Consider the following 21,373-nt stretch of genomic DNA (forward strand, 5'->3'; position numbering starts at 1 on the left):
ATGTTTACTTAATAATAATAAATGAGCAAAAATCCCAATTCTATTCCCCTTCAACAAACGAGAGAAGTGACATGAAATAAAATAAAGACGTAAATTCGGCATACCAAACCCCCCCCCCCCCCCCCCACCAACTGGGGCAGCAAAAGTAAGATATTTGAGGCGGACCCGTTTCCTGCCCCAGATTAGGCCCCCAAGCATCACCTCTATTTTCCTGATCCAGGAGTTACTGATCCATACTGATGCAGCACCAAAAAAAGGAGTTGTGGAAGCACCACCATTTTGATAATGGCCAATCTGTCCGTAATAGATAAGGGTAATTTAACCCAAATTTTAATCCTCTTTTCTAACTTCTTGGCAAAGGGGGACAGATTAGCCATAGCAAAATTTTTCCCATTACTAGTTATTTGTATCCCCAGATAATCCAGGGGGTCAGAGGGCCTGAGAATCCTTAATTTCCCCAGCTCTACAGTAATTTCAGAGTCCAGAGGGAGGAGGGATGATTTTTCCCAATTTATTTGTAGTCTGGAGAACCTGCCATAACCCTCCATTTTCTCAATGAGGCCTGGGAGAACCCTCTCAGGTTCACAGATAAAGAAAAGAATGTCATCTGCATATAGCAGTATTTTATTGCTTGGTCCGGTCAAGCCAAACCCCTCATATTCTAAATGCTGCCTTGCCCACTCCGCCAGAGGCTCCATGTAAAGGGAAAATAATAATGGAGAGAGGGGACAGCCCTGGCGCGTCCCCCTTGACAACTCAAATGAGCGAGAGAGACCTCCACCAAGCTGAATTTTTGCCACCGGGTTCGTATATAGAATTTTGACCCATGTCAGAAAGAGGCCCCCCAGCCCTACTTTTTCTAACACCGCCCATAAAAAGCCCCACTCCACCCTGTCAAAGGCCTTAGAGGCATCAAGAGACAGGATGGAGCGGGACCCAGGGCCCGTAGACTGAATAGCTGCATAGACTTTTTGGATATTATCATGGACAGTCATATTAGGCATGAATCCCCCTTGCTCCTCACCCACCAAGCTAGATATAACCGATTTTAGGCGCAGAGCAAGTACTTTAGCCAAAATCTTGACGTCCGTATTTAAGAGTGAAATAGGACGGTATGAAGGGATCTCCAAGGGATCCTTTCCTTTCTTGGGAATCAAAACAATATGGGCTTCTCGCATGGTCATAGGTAGTCCCCCCCCCCCCTCAATGATTCATTTAGAACCTCAAGGAGGATAGGCAAGGAATTGAAAAGGCAAACCATCAGAACCAGGGGAAGAATTGCCTGAGAAGGACCCCAGGGCCTCTGTTAGTTCAGCAAGAGTTATATCCTGCTCCATCCTTCCCCGCTGCTCTTCTGTTAAAATTGGAAGATTCAGCCCGTCTAAAAAGCTTCGCTGCTCCTCCTCACACTCTGGTTTCTCCGAACTATACAACTGGGAAAAAAAGGTCACAAACTCCTCCTCAACCCTCTCAATACCCTTCACAATCCGCCCCTCTTGACTTCTTATGGCTACTATAGGGTCTTTGGTCTGGTTCGAGTTAAGTATATTGGCTAAAATTTTATTTGGCTTCCCTCCTAAAGTGAATTTATTTTGACCGAGAAAAAAAATCTTATGCTGCGCTTTCCCCCTAAGTAGACTTTCGTACTGTTTCTGTGCCTCCTGCAGGGCAACCCAAGCCTCCTGTGAATCATCTTGCTCATAATTTAGTCTATGTCTTTACACAGCTTCCGCAGCCTCCCTCTCTGCTCTGCTAAAGTCTCTCTTTTTACAGGTAATCATTTTAAATAGTACCCCCCGCAAATAGGCTTTCATAGCGTCCCAGGCTATCAACACTGATACTGAGGACCTGTTAGTAGCCCAAAACCATTGTATTTCTTTACGCAGGAATTCATCCTGGTCCAAAACAGAGAGCCAGTGTGGGTTTAACCGAAATACACGACCAGGGGGAGACCCCTTGCCCATTCCCACCTCCAAGAGAAGGGGAGAATGATCAGAGACAGACCGAGGCTCCAACCTCATCTTCCTGGCAAAGAGGAGACCCTTCTCGTTACAAAGCACTAAATCAATCTTTGACGCGGCTTGGTAGGAGGAACTATAACAAGTAAAACCTAGCTTGCCAGGGTATAATTTGTGCCAGGCGTCAGTCCAACCCACTTCAGAGCACAACCTTCTGAGGGGGGTTGGGCCAAGGCCCCATCCAGTTCCTCTTCCCCTTCGATCCCTCTGCACATCCCATATACAGTTATAGTCACCCATAGAGTAGAGAGCTTCATAGACTTTACTATTTGCAAATTTACTCAGGGATTCAAGGATATCAGTCTTGAAAGGAGGAGCTATATATACAAAGGCCAAAATTACCAATACCCCATCAAGTCGACCATATAAAAAGACATAACGGCCCCTCTCATCCACCTTTTTATTCACAAGAACAAAGTTGATCTGGTTATGCACATACACCGAGACGCCCGAGGAATACGCAGACAGAGTAGAATGGAACTCATACTTCGCCCACTTCTTTTTAGCAATCACAGATTCTTTGGAAAAATGGGTCTCAATTAGGGCAACTATAGCTGGCAAATGTTTATTCACCACTTCAATAATGGCACCTTTTTTAACTCTGTCTGCCATTCCCCGAACATTCCAGGACAGCACCCTAGTGGAAAGCATCTATAGAGAAAGTGTAAAAAAAACAAACAAAAAAAAAAAAAACCTCCACGTCCAGAACCCACCCCCCCTACCCTCTAAACCCCCCTTACCCTCTAAACCTGCTGCGCTTAATACGCAGCTCAACCCAAGCCAATAACACCTCCCTTCCCTCCCCCCCCCCCCCCGCAGAGCTGCACAGTCCCTCAATCCAAAAAGAACAAAACTATTAACCAAGAACCGCATTATGCATATCAAAAAACAATCTCAACTAATACCCTCACCCTCCAACCATTCATTCACCTCTGATGGGGAATTAAAGAAGCGAATTAAGTTTTTGTATACAATACGCAATCGGGCTGGAAACAGTAGTGAAAAGGTAATTTTAGCAGTGGCCAGGCGTCGCTTAACATCTCTGTATGCAGATCTTTTTAACTGCGTAACCCTAGAATAGTCAGGAAAAAAAAAGGACCCTAGATCCGTTGTAGAGAACCTCCCCTTTAAGTCTGGCTTGCTTCAATAAGGCATCCCTATCATTTGAGCATAAAATTTTTATCAGAGGGGGGGGGGTGGCTACCTATTGGAGGTCTCTTTCCTGGAATCCTATGGGCTCTCTTTAAGCCAAAGAGGGGGGAGAAGGAGTCCACCCCAAAGGTATCAACCAACCATTTGTAACAAAAGGGAACAGGGGACTCCCCCTCCGGCAGGCCCACTATCCGTACAGTGGCCCTGCGAGATCTGTCCTCCAAATCGCAAAGCTTGCAATTTAGCCCTTCATTATCTTTCTTCAGGACCCTGATTTCCTTATGAATTAACTCAACAGATTTTTCCAAAGGAACAATCTGCCTTTCCACCGCCCCCATCTTCTCCCGAATGTTAGACGGGTCCTGTCGTGCCAACATTAAGTCCGAGGAGACAGATCCAACTTGTGTAGACAGATTCAGGACTGCCTGATTGCATTTTGAAACTTCTGCTAGTATTTCAGCCAGTAATGGTGATGGAACATCAGTCTTAAGATTTCCCGGCTTATCGGTAGCCCCCACAGAAGAACCAGAGGAGTCACCCAAGGTGGAGTTTAGGGACATTTCCATAATATTGGCTGAAGGGGATTTAAGGTATTTCCCAATCTTAGGTGGAGATGCTGTCTCCTTGGCGGGGTTACCCCTACCAGCTTTCTTGTTCTGCGATTTTAGAGACATTTATAGAATAATCAGCCAGTAAATATAAACAAATAATAAATAATAAAGAGGGGGGGAAGGAAAACCCCAACGCTACCCACACCACTTCAAGTATACAGATTTCATAACATTTTTGACATTAAATCCTATAAGAAAGGAGCATCTAGACAACACCCAAACCCCCCAAATGCCACATGCAGACAAAAAGCTTTTTAGCCAGCAGACTGGTGCAATCAGCGTGAACACCACAGTCACTTAAGTAATAGCTAGCCTAGGCCAAATGGAGAATTGCTCCGGACAAGAGTTTCACCAAACAGGTAATGTCCTAACCAGAAGACTTGCGACGGCTGACGTTTATCCCAAGCTATCGGCTTTTAGGTATAGAGCATTACAAGAGTCAGCATCATAGGCCATACAGTATCCATTGGATCACAATACGTTACAAGTTCTTTGAAGGCGACCGTCCAGCTCCAGTGTCAGTAGTAGGAGAACAAACGTCAGCTGATGGCAAAGGCAGAAGCTTATCCACACAAGTTCGTCAAGGTGGTAGTTCCCAGTATCTGGAATAAGATCTCATACAGCCAGCTGGACCTCCAAGTAACAGTCAGTCAGCCGTTCGGAAACCCTCCGGTTACTTAGGCCATGTGCTGGTTCGGCTCAGAGCAGCCCCCCTTTTACTATGGGAGGAGGTTGCACAAGCTCTGGAGTCTCCTCGCTGCCTCCCGGCCACAGCACGCCGCGTCCGCTCAGACTCCAAACAGCTGCGGACCACGGAACCGCCAGGGCTGCTTCTAATAGGCAGAGCCGCATGTCACCTGACCAGCACCCCGGCTGACCGTCATACCGGCTGTACGGCCACTTCCACCCCACGGCATCGGGGCTCCGATCACCTCCACCATCAGGTCACCGGGCACTCTCCTCAGTCACCCCAGCCATGGTTCCCCAATCCAGGCTCACGGTAAGGGCTAAGGCCGTTCTCTGGCTTCCATGCTCTGCAGGAGGAGCGGGAGAAAGCTCCTGCGTGCGGCTCCTACGTCATGCCGCCGGCCACTCCCATCAGCCACCCAGGCACCCTCTTAGTCAGTCTGGTGAGGCACAAGCATTGCCTTGGTCTGTTGGGTGAGGCTCCAGTAAAAAAAGTTTGAGAAGCGCTGCTTTATTGGACAAAAAAACGTAGTCAACCCTATTTTTGTGTACTTAAAAAAAAAAAAAAGCATCAGTTTCAATCCATTTTTTTCTTTGTAATGGAGGTCAAAAGAAAAACGTATCCAAATAAATGACAGTCACATCCATTTTTTTCCATAAAACGTATAGTAAACAGATAGTAAAAACGCAGTGTGACAAAAGTGATGCTGAGCCACAGCATGCACGCCTCCTCCCCCACCTCTCTGTCTTGACTGATTTATGTAAAGGGCTGGAAGCTCAGTCCTGTATTGCAATTAGTCAATACAGGGAGGATGTGTGAGGGAGGTGTGCATGCTGTGGCTATAGTGGTGCATTTACACAAACAGATTTATCTGACAGATCTTTGAAGCCAAAGCCAGGAACAGACTATAAACAGGGATCAGGTCATAAGGAAAAGACTGAGATTTCTCCTCTTTTCAAATCCATTCCTGGCTTTGGCTTCCATAATCTGTCAGATAAATCTTTCTGTGTAAACGCACCCTAAGGCCAGGTTCAGACTATGTAAGTGTGCGGCTGTATTTGCGGCTGTAATTGTGCGGCGGTATTTTTGGTGGTTCATGCATACGCTGGAAAGTATAGGATATACGGCTGCACAGTGCACACTATGTATGAATCTACGGCCCGATCGTAAACGGACCCGTAAAAAATGAACAAGACCATTGTTTGCGGCTGGAAACGCGGCCGTGGATTGACAGGCGGTCCGTACGGAGTACTTCAAAAATAGCCGGCAATGATGCCGAATGCCGATGCCACTAATAGTTAATATATTAAATTAATAAAACACATTTTCTTTGTAATAAAGTCCCTTTCGTTGGTCAATAATTTAATTCTAACGAATCCATCATTTTGCAATTAAATATACTGTTAAAATAAATAGATATATAAATAAATGTATATTTATATATATTTATTTTTTGACAGTATATTTAATTGCACAATGATGGATTCGTTAGAATTAAATTATTGACCAACAAAACTGAATTTATTTCATCGAAAATGTGTTTTATTAATTAAATATTAATTAGTACAGGAAGCTCCAGTAAGCCGCTAATTCATATTGCCGGCAATAGAGCTTTCTGTACTAATCATCACTTTACTTTAATGAAAACATCAAATGTTTCTTCTAATTATGTTATCACAATAGCATTATTAGAAGAAACATTTAGAATTATATGTGCGCTCAGCTGATTGGCTGATCGGCTCAGCGCACATATAATTAGCGGGTCCGCAGCACAGTGACTTCATTGTGCTGCGGACCAGCGAAGAGGAATACATCCTCCCTTAACCCCTTGGGGGCCAGACTGTAAGCAGCGATCTGTAAAGATGCTGCATACTGTATGGAGCACAACACCGCTCACAATGATGGGTGTTGTGCTCCTGTTTGTGTGTTTTTTGTGTGTTTCTCCCTTTTTGTTTTTCAGATATCGGTATCCTGGGGATTACGTCGGATTCCGTGGACTACGTCGATGACCAGTGTTTTTTATTTTTTTTTTTATAAAATGGTTAATGAGGGGTGTGGGGGTGTTTTTATTTGAATAAAAAATTTTTTTTAACTTGTGTCTTGTCTTTATTTCTTTACTTTATAGACTTAGTAGTGGAAGCCATCTAATAGATGGAATCCATTACTAAGTTGGGGCCTAGTGTTAGCCGGTATAAAATAGCTAACACTAACCCCCTATTATTACCCCAGTACCCAATGCCACCAGGGGTACTGGGAAGAGCCGGGTGCCAGTGGTCCCGGAGCGTCAAAATTGGCTCTCCTGGACCGGGCGGCAGCAGGCTGGTAAGATTTAGGCTGGGGAGGGCCTAAACCAATGGCTCTTCCCACCCTGGTGTTACCAGGCTGCTGTCGTTTGGTTTTTAACCCGGCTGGTTATAAAAATAGGGGGGACCCTATGCGTTTTTTAATTTATTTATTTATTTTAAAAAAAACCTGCATAGGGTCCCCCCTATTTTTATAACCAGCCGGGTTAAAAACCAAACGACAGCAGCCTGGTAACACCAGGGTGGGAAGAGCCATTGGTTTAGGCCCTCCCCAGCCTAAATCTTACCAGCCTGCTGCCGCCCGGTCCAGGAGCGCCAATTTTGACGCTCTGGGACCACTGGCACCCGGCTCTTCCCAGTACCCCTGGTGGCATTGGGTACTGGGGTAATAATAGGGGGTTAGTGTTAGCCATTTTATACCGGCTAACACTAGGCCCCAACTTAGTAATGGATTCCGTCTATTAGACGGCTTCCACTACTAAAACTATAAAGTAAAGAAATAAAGACAAGACACAAGTTAAAATTTTTTTTTATTCAAATAAAAACACCCCCACACCCGTCATTGACCATTTTATAAAAAAAAAAAAAAATGCTGGTCATCGACGTAGTCCAGGGAATCCGACGTAATCCCCAGGATACCGATATCTGAAAAACAAAAAGGGAGAAACACACAAAAAACACACAAACAGGAGCACAACACCCATCATTGTGAGCGGTGTTGTGCACCTTACAGTATGCAGCATCTTTACAGATCGCTGCTTACAGTCTGGCCCCCAAGGGGTTAAGGGAGGATGTATTGCATCCCCCTTAACCCCTTGGGGGCCAGACTGATGTCAGACTGCACCCATCCCAGCAAGGAAGGGGTTAAGTGACCCCCCCTTCCTTGCTGGGAGGGGTGCAGTGCTGGGGAGGGGGTGGGGAGAGCTCTATACTCACCCCGATGTGTCCTCTTCGCTGGTCCGCAGCACAATGAAGTCACTGTACTGCGGACCGGCTCTTTATATGTGCGCTCAGCCGATCAGCCAATCAGCTGAGCGCACATATAATTCTAAATGTTTCTTCTAATAATGCTATTGTGATAACATAATTAGAAGAAACATTTGATGTTTTCATTAAAGTAAAGTGATGATTAGTACAGAATGCTCTTTTGCCGGCAATATGAATTAACGGCTTATGGAGCTTCCTGTACTAATTAATATTTAATTAATAAAACACATTTTCGATTAAATAAATTCAGTTTCGTTGTTCAATAATTTAATTCTAACGAATCCATCATTTTGCAATTAAATATACTGTAAAAAAATATATATAAATATACATTTATTTATATATATATATATATTTATTTTAACAGTATATTTAATTGCAAAATGATGGATTAGTTTAAATTTAATTATTGAACAACGAAAGGCACTTTATTACAACGAAAATGTGTTTTATTATTTTAATAGATTAACCATGAGAGACATCGGCATTAGTGCAGAGGATCGCAAACCCCGGTTTTAGCAATTCATGTAAACTGTGTTCCCTGCTTTCCCAGATGCATCCAGAGGTGTTTGCATCACTTTCCTAAGATTTTATTTGTTATTTTTAGTTGAACCAGATTTCCAAGTAAATGACCGTATGTTTTGAGCCGCATGTCTATTTTTTCCCACGGCCGTAGTTTCATCCGCACATTTACAGCCGCATAAAAAATACAGCCGCTCAGTTACATAGTGTGAACCTAGCCTTATGCTGCGTTTACACAGAGCGATAATTTGCCTGATCGTACGATTAACAATTTTGAAGTAACGATTTTTTTTTATAATGATCAGCATTTAGACGGAACAATATATCGTACGGAAAATCATTTTGCGATCGCTTAAGCCTATTTCACACATAGGTTAAATCGGTAAACGACTGTTTACACGGAACGATCTGCAATTTTTTTGCGAACGACCAATGACGATTTGAGAACATAAACTAAATAAAAACAAGAAAAAACAAGGGCGCCGGCGCCTTGTGTCTCACCGCCGGCGCCTTGTGTCTCACCTTCAAGCCCCTTGGGCTATGTGCATATCACCCCGATGGGGTAGTTGAGAACCAGTGTGAGTCTGGTGCTGGACAGGATAAGGGACTGCAAGCCACAGGTACCAGGAACGGGATTCTCCCAAAAAAATGGGGCCCGTGTGACAGAGTAGGCAAAAATTTAAAAAGAAAAGTACTCACAAGTTAGCGCTGTCCCAAAAGTCCAAAAATAGCCAGGAAATTAAATCAATGTAATAATTTATTGTGAGAGCACAAAGTTTACGCGTTTCAGGAGTTTTAACATTCTCCCTTCATCAGAACAGTGCAGCATGTACAGTCTGGTAAGTGTGCAGTTTAAAAAGGGAAAAAGCCCGCCAAACACACCCCTTTCCAAAGGGAGGGGGAGGGGGGAAGACAAAGGAACATAAGACTAAAATGTCACTAATAGCATTAATGGACAAGAATAAAAACAAACGTTTAGCCATACAGTATTTAGCCCGTGATTATAGTCAACAACAGTATTTTGAAACAAAGACACAGCTTGTCTTTAAACAGGCCGAGTAGCAGAAAGCATCTCAGGACTCGCACTGCTGATAGCGGCCGTAGTATTTCAGTCCAGCACACAGAAGTGGAATCCCCATAGCGCCGTCGCGCTGTACAAAAGAGGAGGAGTTAGTAAGCATCACAAAGCTATTTGTAGCGCAGTGGTTTGAAGTGTAGCTGATGCCTGATGTAGTACACAGATGCCACATTAAGATATAGATATAGTAGTATAGTATAGATAACATAGAAACAAAAACATGTTCAAAGATCAAAGTGAATGATTTCTCGCTCGTCGCTTGATCGTTTGCTGCGTTTACACGTACGATTATCGTTCGAATTTGATTGTTATTGTGCGAATTCGCATGATAATCGTTCCATGTAAACGCAGCATTAGGCTTGCCAATAATGGCCTAAATCAAAGCATACTCACCTGTCTCAATCCCCACGGCTCCCTGTCCTGCTACTTACCACTTACTGTAACATGTTGTCCATGTAGGCAATAAATAGTGATAAGCTAACATGTTCGTACAAACATGGCGCTAATTGTTCGTCGATCACAAACAATTTGTATGATCGGAATGGTTATAACGAACATATTCAAATGTACGGCACTGCATAATTTACACTTTACGCCTGATAATCTGTACACATGTGCATAACTCTAGAGTGAAAGGTAAGCAATATGTACACAACTGCGTAATTTACGATTTACACCTGATAATCTGTACGCATGTGCGTAGACCAAAACGTACGCTTCTACTGTACGTTCATTATTTGTTTGTGAATGTTTGGCAAACACAAACCGATCACAATAATTTTTTTTTTTTTTATGTTCATGATTGAGATCTGTACCGAACATCAGGATGTTCGCTCATCACTGTAATGGACACACAGACCATTGCTGACAGAAATGATTCACTGCTGCAGCGATGACACATCAGTGGTGAGCAGTGAAGACTGGAAGCTGTCAGAACGGCAGTTAAAGGGAATCCAGGCAGGTGTGAGTATGATTTATTTTTAAAACACCTGGGGGGAGGTTTATCAAACTGGTGTAAAGTAGAATTGTCTTAGTTGCCCCTAGCAACCAATCAACTTCCACTTTTCATTCCTAAGGCCCCATTCACACGTAGCAAAACTAGCTGAATTGTCCGCCGCGGAATGCCGTTAGCTGCTATTCTCACAGCGTCTCCCCGCGCTGAAGAAAGAACATATTCATTCTTCAGCGCGGGGAGAGCAGCAGCACGCGCCTCCCATAGACTCCCATTATGAGAGGGAGGCTAATGGCATTCTGCGGCAGACAATTCCGCCGCGGAATTCCGCTAGTTTTGCTACGTGTGAACATAGCCTAACAGATTCTTTGAAAAATGAAAGGTGGAATCTGATTGGTTGCTAGGGGCAACTAAGACAATTCTACTTAAGATCACTTTACAGCAGCTTTCTGTTATCACCAAAGAATGAAAGGGATATCTTAGTTTTAAAGGGGAATGTGTTATCAGAAAATGACTTATTGTTTAAATAATGTAATGTTAAACATTTTTAAAGAATTTTTTGACATTTTTTTTCTAATTTTCCATTTTTCTGTCTATATTATAAAATTATCCTGAGATCTTGTAGTTTTCATTCTCACCACCAGGGCTGAAACAAAGCTAAATAGCAGGTTTTTGGTTACTTGAATAACCTAATTAATCCAGTCATTGTGTCTCTGCATAAACACCACAAGACTGGGGGAACTCCAGTGGAGTGGCCTGCACTTTTTCCAGACCTGAATCCCATGGAAAACCTATGGGATCAGCTGAATCGCTGTGTAAAGGCACATAACTCTGTACCCCAGAACCCCAATGACCTGAGGGCCTCCCTTCAAAAAGAAGGGCATACCATGCCTCAGCAGACATGCGAACAGCATTTGTTGGCACCTTTTATATATCAGTCTATGATTTCAGAATGTAGAAGATGCTTTTGTTATATAGTAAGAAGACACACAGATGCTTTTCTAACCTTTTGAAGTGCAGCAATCTGTAAAGGTATCTGCACACTACAGAAAATTGGAAACTTCAAGCAGATTCCGCTGTGTGGTCCCGCTTGAAGTTCCGCCCTTCCCATAGGCTCCATTATATTCGCAGGCAGATTCCACCTACCGCTGAAAGAACTCACATGGTAATTCTTTGGGCGGATAGCGGAATCTGCCTAAGGTTGCCTTCAAACCCACCGGATCCGCAGCAGATGTGATCGTGCAGATTTGATGCTGTGTTCAGTTATTTAGATCAAGTCAGCAGCAAATCCGCTGCGATACGGTGTGTGTGAAGCTACCCTGAACATAGAATTTAGCCTATGGGACAGGTAGAACTTCAAGTAAGGCTGCACAGAGGAATCTGCTTGAGGTTTCCACTTCTTTTTCATAGTGTGCACATACCCTTACACCTCCTTACTCCTCCCTCCTATACCTGACCCTGCTTGGGACTCAGCTTCCAGGTGTCAATAAAGCATGGAGGGAGGAGAGAGGAGACATAACAGCTATTCAGGAGATTGGAAAAGCGATTTTAATTTATTTGTATCAGAGAATAAAATAATTTCTGTACATTATATATATAATAAAGACAAAGTGACCACATATAAATTAAATGGTAAGTTATTATTAGAACAATCAACACAGGTATAAACTGATAAGTATATAGTATCCTCTTCGTGACTGTATCAGGGACCTGATACTAGGGTACAGTGATAGCTGAAGTATAGAGAATGTAGCTGTACTAAGTACTAATGGCAGTTGTGCTATAGAGGGTCGGAGAGCAGCACAGGACTATAATGGGTTATAGAGAGGGAGAGAGCAGCAGTGGACTATACAGGACTATAGAGAGGGAGAGAGCAGCACTGGACTATAGGAGAGAGCAGCACTGGACTATACACGACTATAGAGAGGGAGAGAGCAGCACTGGATTAAACAGTACTATAGAGGGGGAGAGAGCAGCACTGCACTATACAGGACTAGAGAGAAGGAGAGAGCAGCACAGAAGTATACAGGACTATAGAGGAGGAGAAAGCAGCACTGGACTATACAGGACTATAGAGGAGGAGAGAGCAGTACTATAGAGGGGGAGAGAGCAGCACTGGGACTATAGAGGGGGAGAGAGCAGCACTAGGCTATACAGGACTATAGAGGGGGAGAGAGCAGCACTGGAATATACAGGACTATAGAGGAGGAGAGAGCAGCACTGGACTATACAGGACTATAGAGGAGGAAAGAGCAGCACAGGACTATACAGGACTATAGAGAAGGAGAGAGCAGCACTGGACTATACAGGACTATAGAGGAGGAAAGAGCAGCACAGGACTATACAGGACTATAGAGAAGGAGAGAGCAGCACTGGACTATACAGGACTATAGAGGAGGAGAAAGCAGCACTGGACTATACAGGACTATAGAGGAGGAAAGAGCAGCACAGGACTATACAGGACTATAGAGGAGGAGAAAGCAGCACTGGACTATACAGGACTATAGAGGAGGAAAGAGCAGCACAGGACTATACAGGACTATAGAGGAGGAGAAAGCAGCACTGGACTATAGAGGAGGAGAGAGCAGCACTGGACTATACAGGACTATAGGAGGAGGAGAGAGCAGCATAGGACTATAGAGGAGGAGAGAGCAGCACTGGACTATACAGGACTATAGGAGGAGGAGAGAGCAGCATAGGACTATAGAGGAGGAGAGAGCAGCACTGGACTATAGAGGGGGAAAGAGCAGCACTGGGACTATACAGGACTATAGAGGGGGAGAGAGCAGCACAGGACTATACAGGACTATAGGAGGAGGAGAGAGCAGCACTGGACTATAGAGGGGGAGAGAGCAGCACTGGACTATACAGGATTATAGAGGATCAGAGAGCAGCACTGGGCTATACAAGACTATAGAGGAGGAGAAAGCAGCAGTGCACTATACAGGACTATAAAGGAGGAGAGAGCAGCACAGGAGTATACAGGACTATAGAGGGGGAGAGAGCAGCACAGGACTATACAGGACTATAGAGGGGGAGAGAGCAGCACAGGAGTATACAGGACTATAGAGGAGGAGAAAGCAGCACAGGACTATACAGGACTATAGAGGAGAAGAGAGCAGCACCAGAGTATACAGGACTATAGAGGGGGAGAGAGCAGCACAGGAGTATAGAGGAGGAGAGAGTAGCACAGGACTATAGAGGAGGAGAGAGTAGCACAGGACTATAGAGGAGGAGAGAGTAGCACAGGACTATAGAGGAGGAGAGAGCAGCACAGGACTATAGAGGAGAAGAGAGCAGCACTGGACTATACAGAACTATAGAGAGGGAGAGAGCAGGACTGGACTATACAGGACTATAGAGAGGGAGAGAGCAGCACTAGACTATACAGGACTATAGAGGAGGAGAGAGCAGCACTGGGCTATACAGGACTATAGGAGGAGGAGAGAGCAGCACAGGACTATAAAGGACTATAGAGGAGGAGAGAGCAGCACAGGACTATACAGGAGGAGAGAGCAGCACTGGACTATACAGGACTATAAAGGAGAAGAGAGCAGCACCGGAGTATACAGGACTATAGAGGGGGAGAGAGCAGCACAGGAGTATACAGGACTATAGAGGGGGAGAGAGCAGCACTGGGATATACAGGACAATAGGAGGAGGAGAGAGCAGCACAGGACTATAGAGGAGGAGAGAGCAGCACAGGAGTATACAGGACTATAGAGGAGGAGAAAACAGCACAGGACTATAAAGAGGGAGAGAGCAGCACTGGACTATACAGGACTATAGAGGGGTAGAGAGCAGCACTGGACTATACAGGACTATAGAGGGGTAGAGAGCAGCACTGGACTATACAGGACTATAGAGGGGTAGAGAGCAGCACTGGACTATACAGGACTATAGAGGAGGAGAGAGCAGCACTGGGCTATACAGGACTATAGAGGAGGTGAGAGCAGCACTGGACTATACAGGACTATAGAGAAGGTGAGAGCAGCACTGGGCTATACAGGACTATAGAGAGGGAGAGAGCAGGACTGGGCTATACAGGACTATAGGAGGAGGAGAGAGCAGCACAGGACTATAAAGGACTATAGAGGAGGAGAGAGCAGCACTGGGCTATACAGGACTATAGAGGAGAAGAGAGCAGCACCGGAGTATACAGGACTATAGAGGGGGAGAGAGCAGCACAGGAGTATACAGGACTATAGAGGAGGAGAGAGCAGCACTGGACTATACAGGACTATATAGGAGGAGAGAGCAGCACTGGACTATACAGGACTATAGAGGGGCAGAGAGCAACACTGGGCTATAAAGGACTATAGAGGAGGAGAGAGCAGCACTGGACTATACAGGACTATAGAGGAGGAGAGAGCAGCACAGGAGTATACAGGACTATAGAGGAGGAGAGAGCAGCACAGGACTATAGAGGAGGAGAGAGCAGCACAGGACTATAGAGGTGGAGAGAGCAGCACAGGACTATACAGGACTATAGGGGAGGAGAGAGCAGCACTGGATTATACAGGACTATAGAGGAGAAGAAAGCAGCACAGGAGTATACAGGACTATAGAGGGGGAGAGAGCAGCAGTGGACTATACAGGACTATATGAGGAGGAGAGAGCAGCACAGGACTATAGAGGAGGAGAGAGCAGCACTGGGCTATACAGGACTATAGAGGGGGAGAGAGCAGCACTGGACTATACAGGACTATAGAGGAGAAGAGAGCAGCACTGGACTATACAGGACTATAGAGGGGCAGAGAGCAGCACTGGGCTATAAAGGACTATAGAGGAGAGAGCAGCACTGGAGTATACAGGACTATAGAGGGGGAGAGAGCAGCACTGGACTATACAGGACTATAGGAGGAGGAGAGAGCAGCACAGAACTATACAGGACTATGGAGGAGGAGAGAGCAGCACTGGACTATACAGGACTATGGAGGAGGAGAGAGCAGCACTGCACTATACAGGCCTATAGAAGGGAGAGAGCAGCACTGGAGTATACAGGACTATAGAGGGGAGAGAGCAGCACTGGACTATACAGGACTATAGAGAGGGAGAGAGCAGCACTGGGCTACACAGGACTGGACTATAGAGGGGGAGAGAGCAGCACTGGACTATACAGGACTATAGAGGGGGAGAGAGCAGCACTGGACTATACAGGACTATAGAGGAGGAGAGAGCAGCACTGCACTATACAGGACTATAGAGGGGTAGAGAGCAGCACTGGACTATACAGGACTGCACTATACAGGACTATAGAGGAGGAGAGAGCAGCACTACACTATACAGGCCTATAGAAGGGAGAGAGCAGCACTGGAGTATACAGGACTATAGAGGGAAGAGAGCAGCACTGGACTATACAGGACTATAGAGAGGGAGAGAGCAGCACTACACTATACAGGCCTATAGAAGGGAGAGAGCAGCACTGGAGTATACAGGACTATGGAGGGGAGAGAGCAGCACTGGACTATACAGGACTATAGAGAGGGAGAGAGCAGCACTACACTATACAGGCCTATAGAAGGGAGAGAGCAGCACTGGAGTATACAGGACTATAGAGAGGGAGAGAGCAGCACTGGGCTACACAGGACTGGACTATACAGGACTATAGAGGGGGAGAGAGCAGCACTGGACTATACAGGACTATAGAGGAGGAGAGAGCAGCACTGGACTATACAGGACTATAGAGGAGGAGAGAGCAGCACTGGACTATACAGGACTATAGAGGAGGAGAGAGCAGCACTGGTCTATACAGGACTATAGAGGGGAAGAGAGCAGCACTGGTCTATACAGGACTATAGAGGGGAAGAGAGCAGCACTGGACTATACAGGACTATAGAGGAGGAGAGAGCAGCACTGGACTATACAGGACTATAGAGGAGGAGAGAGCAGCACTGGGCTACACAGGACTATAGAGGGGGAGAGAGCAGCACTGGAGTATACAGGATTATAGAGGGGGAGAGAGCAGCACTGGAGTATACAGGATTATAGAGGAGGAGAGAGCAGCACTGGACTATAGAGGGGGAGAGAGCAGCACTGGACTATACAGGATTATAGAGGAGGAGAAAGCAGCACTGGACTATAAAGGACTATAGAGGGGCAGAGAGCAGCACTGGGCTATACAGGACTATAGAGGGGGAGAGAGAGCACAGGACTATACAGGACTATAGAGAGGGAGAGAGCAGCAGTGGAGTATACAGGACTATAGAGGAGGAGAGAGCAGCACAGGACTATAGAGGAGGAGAGAGCAGCACTGGACTATACAGGACTATAGAGGGGGAGACAGCAGCACTGGACTATACAGGACTATAGAGGAGGAGAGAGCAGCACTGTACTATACAGGACTATAGAGGAGGAGAGAGCAGCACAGGACTATAGAGGAGGAGAGAGCAGCACTGGACTATACAGGACTATAGAGGAGGAGAGAGCAGCACCGATGTACTATAGAAGGGCAAAGAGCAGCACTGATGGGCTATAGAGGAGGAGAGAGCAGCACTGATGCACTATAGAAGGGCAAAGAGCAGCACTGATGGGCTATGCATTGTGATGGGTTATGCACTATGATGGGCTATAGAGGAAGATAGAGCAGCACTGATGGGCTATGCACTATGATGGGCTATAGAGGAGGATAGAGCAGCACTGATGGGCTATGCACTATGATGGGCTATAGAGGAGGATAGAGCAGCACTGATGGGCTATGCACTATGATGGGCTATAGAGGAGGATAGAGCAGCACTGATGGGCTATGCACTATTATGGGCTATAGAGGAGGATAGAGCAGCACTGATGGGCTATAGAGGAGGATAGAGCAGCACTGATGGGCTATGCACTATGATGGGCTATAGAGGAGTATAGAGCAGCACTGATGGGCTATAGAGGAGGATAGAGCAGCACTGATGGGCTATGCACTATGATGGGCTATAGAGGAGGATAGAGCAGCACTGATGGGCTATAGAGGAGGATAGAGCAGCACTGATGGGCTATGCACTGTGATGGGCTATAGAGGAGGATGGAGCAGCACTGATGGGCTATGCACTATGATGGGCTATAGAGGAGGATAGAGCAGCACTGATGGGCTATGCACTATGATGGGCTATAGAGGAGGATAGAGCAGCACTGATGGGCTATGCACTATGATGGGCTATAGAGGAGGATAGAGCAGTACTGATGGGCTATGCACTATGATGGGCTATAGAGGAGGATAGAGCAGCAGTGATGGGCTATAGAGGAGGATAGAGCAGCACTCATGGGCTATGCACTATGATGGGCTATAGAAGAGGATAGAGCAGCACTGATGGGCTATGCACTATGATGGGCTATAGAGGAGGAAAGAGCAGCACTGATGGGCTATAGAGGAGGATAGAGCAGCACTGATGGGCTATGCAATATGATGGGCTATAGAGGAGGATAGAGCAGCACTGATGGGCTATAGAGGAGGAGAGAGCAGCACTGATGCACTATAGAAGGGCAAAGAGCAGCACTGATGGGCTATGCACTATGATGGGCTATAGAGGAGGATAGAGCAGCACTGATGGGCTATGCACTATGATGGGCTATAGAGGAGGATAGAGCAGCACTGATGGGCTATGCACTATGATGGGCTATAGAGGATAGAGCAGCACTGATGGGCTATGCACTATGATGGGCTATAGAGGAGGATAGAGCAGCACTGATGGGCTATGCACTATGATGGGCTATAGAGGAGGATAGAGCAGCACTGATGGGCTATGCACTATGATGGGCTATAGAGGAGGATAGAGCAGCACTGATGGGCTATGCAGGAGGATAGAGCAGCACTGATGGGCTATGCACTATGATGGGCTATAGAGGAGGATAGAGCAGTACTGATGGGCTATGCACTATAATGGGCTATAGAGGAGGATAGAGCAGCACTGATGGGCTATGCACAATGATGGGCTATAGAGGAGGATAGAGCAGTACTGATGGGCTATGCACTATGATGGGCTATAGAGGAGGGTAGAGCAGTACTGATGGGCTATGCACTATGATGGGCTATAGAGGAGGATAGAGCAGCACTGATGGGCTATAGAGGAGGATAGAGCAGCACTGATGGGCTATGCACTATGATGGGCTATAGAGGAGGATAGAGCAGTACTGATGGGCTATGCACTATGATGGTCTATAGAGGAGGATAGAGCAGCACTGATGGGCTATAGAGGAGGATAGAGCAGCACTGATTGGCTATGCACTATGATGGGCTATAGAGGAGGATAGAGCAGCACTGATGGGCTATAGAGGAGGATAGAGCAGCACTGATGGGCTATGCACTATGATGGGCTATAGAGGAGGATAGAGCAGCACTGATGGGCTATGCACTATTATGGGCTATAGAGGAGGATAGAGCAGCACTGATGGGCTATAGAGGAGGATAGAGCAGCGCTGATGGGCTATGCACTATGATGGGCTATAGAGGAGGATAGAGCAGCACTGATGGGCTATAGAGGAGGAGAGAGCAGCACTGATGCACTATAGAAGGGAAAAGAGCAGCACTGATGGGCTAAGCACTATGATGGGCTATAGAGGAGGATAGAGCAGCACTGGAGTATAATGCACTATGATGGGCTATAGAGGAGGATAGAGCAGCACTGATGGGCTATGCACTATGATGGGCTATAGAGGAGGATAGAGCAGCACTGGAGTATAATGCACTATGATGGGATATGCACTATGATGGGCTATAGAGGAGGATAGAGCAGCACTGATGGGCTATAGAGGAGGATAGAGCAGCACTGATGGGCTATGCACTATGATGGGCTATAGAGGAGGATAGAGCAGCACTGGAGTATAATGCACTATGATGGGCTACGCACTATGATGTGCTATAGAGGAGGATAGAGCAGCACTGATGGGCTATGCACTATGATGGGCTATAGAGGAGGATAGAGCAGCACTGGAGTATAATGCACTATGATGGGCTATGCACTATGATGGGCTATAGAGGATAGAGCAGTACTGATGGGCTACGCACTATGATGGGCTATAGAGGAGGATAGAGCAGCACTGATGGGCTATGCACTATGATGGGCTATAGAGGAGGATAGAGCAGCACTGATGGGCTATGCACTATGATGGGCTATAGAGGAGGATAGAGCAGCACTGATGGGCTATGCACTATGATGGGCTATAGAGGAGGATAGAGCAGCACTGATGGGCTATGCACTATGATGGGCTATAGAGGAGGATAGAGCAGCACTGGAGTATAATGCACTATGATGGGATATGCACTATGATGGGCTATAGAGGAGGATAGAGCAGCACTGATGGGCTATGCAATATGATGGGCTATAGAGGAGGATAGAGCAGTACTGATGGGCTACGCACTATGATGGGCTATAGAGGAGGATAGAGCAGCACTGATGGGCTATGCACTATGATGGGCTATAGAGGAGGATAGAGCAGCACTGATGGGCTATGCACTATGATGGGCTATAGAGGAGGATAGAGCAGCACTGATGGGCTATAGAGGAGGATAGAGCAGCACTGATGGGCTATGCACTATGATGGGCTATAGAGGAGGATAGAGCAGCACTGGAGTATAATGCACTATGATGGGATATGCACTATGATGGGCTATAGAGGAGGATAGAGCAGCACTGATGGGCTATAGAGGAGGATAGAGCAGCACTGATGGGCTACTTAGGAGGATAGAGCAGCACTGATGGGCTATAGAGGAGGATAGAGCAGTACTGAAGGGCTATGCACTATGATGGGCTATAGAGGAGGATAGAGCAGCACTGATGGGCTATGCACTATGATGGGCTATAGAGGAGGATAGAGCAGCACTGATGGGCTATGCACTATGATGGGCTATAGAGGAGGATAGAGCAGCACTGATGGGCTATAGAGGAGTATAGAGCAGCACTGATGGGCTATGCACTATGATGGGCTATAGAGGAGGATAGAGCAGCACTGGAGTATAATGCACTATGATGGGATATGCACTATGATGGGCTATAGAGGAGGATAGAGCAGCACTGATGGGCTATAGAGGAGGATAGAGCAGCACTGATGGGCTACTGAGGAGGATAGAGCAGCACTGATGGGCTATAGAGGAGGATAGAGCAGCACTGAAGGGCTATGCACTATGATGGGCTATAGAGGAGGATAGAGCAGCACTGATGGGCTATGCACTATGATGGGCTATAGAGGAGGATAGAGCAGCACTGATGGGCTATAGAGGAGGATAGAGCAGCACTGATGGGCTATGCACTATGATGGGCTATAGAGGAGGATAGAGCAGCACTGGAGTATAATGCACTATGATGGGATATGCACTATGATGGGCTATAGAGGAGGATAGAGCAGCACTGATGGGCTATAGAGGAGGATAGAGCAGCACTGATGGGCTACTGAGGAGGATAGAGCAGCACTGATGGGCTATAGAGGAGGATAGAGCAGCGCTGATGGGCTATGCACTATGATGGGCTATAGAGGAGGATAGAGCAGCACTGATGGGCTATAGAGGAGGATAGAGCAGCACTGATGGGCTATAGAGGAGGATAGAGCAGCACTGGAGTATAATGCACTATGATGGGATATGCACTATGATGGGCTATAGAGGAGGATAGAGCAGCACTGATGGGCTATAGAGGAGGATAGAGCAGCACTATGATGGGCTATAGAGGAGGATAGAGCAGCACTGATGGGCTATAGAGGAGGATAGAGCAGCACTGATGGGCTATAGAGGAGGATAGAGCAGCACTGGAGTATAATGCACTATGATGGGATATGCACTATGATGGGCTATAGAGGAGGATAGAGCAGCACTGATGGGCTATAGAGGAGGATAGAGCAGCACTATGATGGGCTATAGAGGAGGATAGAGCAGCACTGACGGGCTATAGAGGAGGATAGAGCAGCACTGATAGGCTATAGAGGAGGATAGAGCAGCACTGAAGGGCTATGCACTATGATGGGCTATAGAGGAGGATAGAGCAGCACTGATGGGCTATGCACTATGATGGGCTATAGAGGATAGAGCAGTACTGATGGGCTATGCACTATGATGGGCTATAGAGGAGGATAGAGCAGCACTGATGGG

At 46.2% G+C, this 21,373-nt stretch overlaps 1 protein-coding gene across 3 annotated transcripts in view; it reads left to right on the plus strand.

Moving 5' to 3' along the window:
- The window catches only part of PLAA (phospholipase A2 activating protein), a 54,722-nt gene that overhangs the window by 2,398 nt on the left and 30,951 nt on the right, over positions 1–21,373 (plus strand). For 2 of the 3 annotated variants that reach the window (XM_069961989.1, XM_069961988.1), the window contains exon 2: positions 10,167–10,322. The exons of the other annotated variant lie outside the window; for it this stretch is intronic. The gene's annotated coding sequence lies outside the window, so the exon portion shown is untranslated. The remainder of the gene's footprint in view (positions 1–10,166; positions 10,323–21,373) is intronic. 3 annotated transcript variants of the gene reach the window in all.

The sequence above is a fragment of the Dendropsophus ebraccatus genome, chromosome 3, assembly GCF_027789765.1.
Source record: "Dendropsophus ebraccatus isolate aDenEbr1 chromosome 3, aDenEbr1.pat, whole genome shotgun sequence".
Taxonomy (NCBI): Eukaryota; Metazoa; Chordata; class Amphibia; order Anura; family Hylidae; genus Dendropsophus; species Dendropsophus ebraccatus.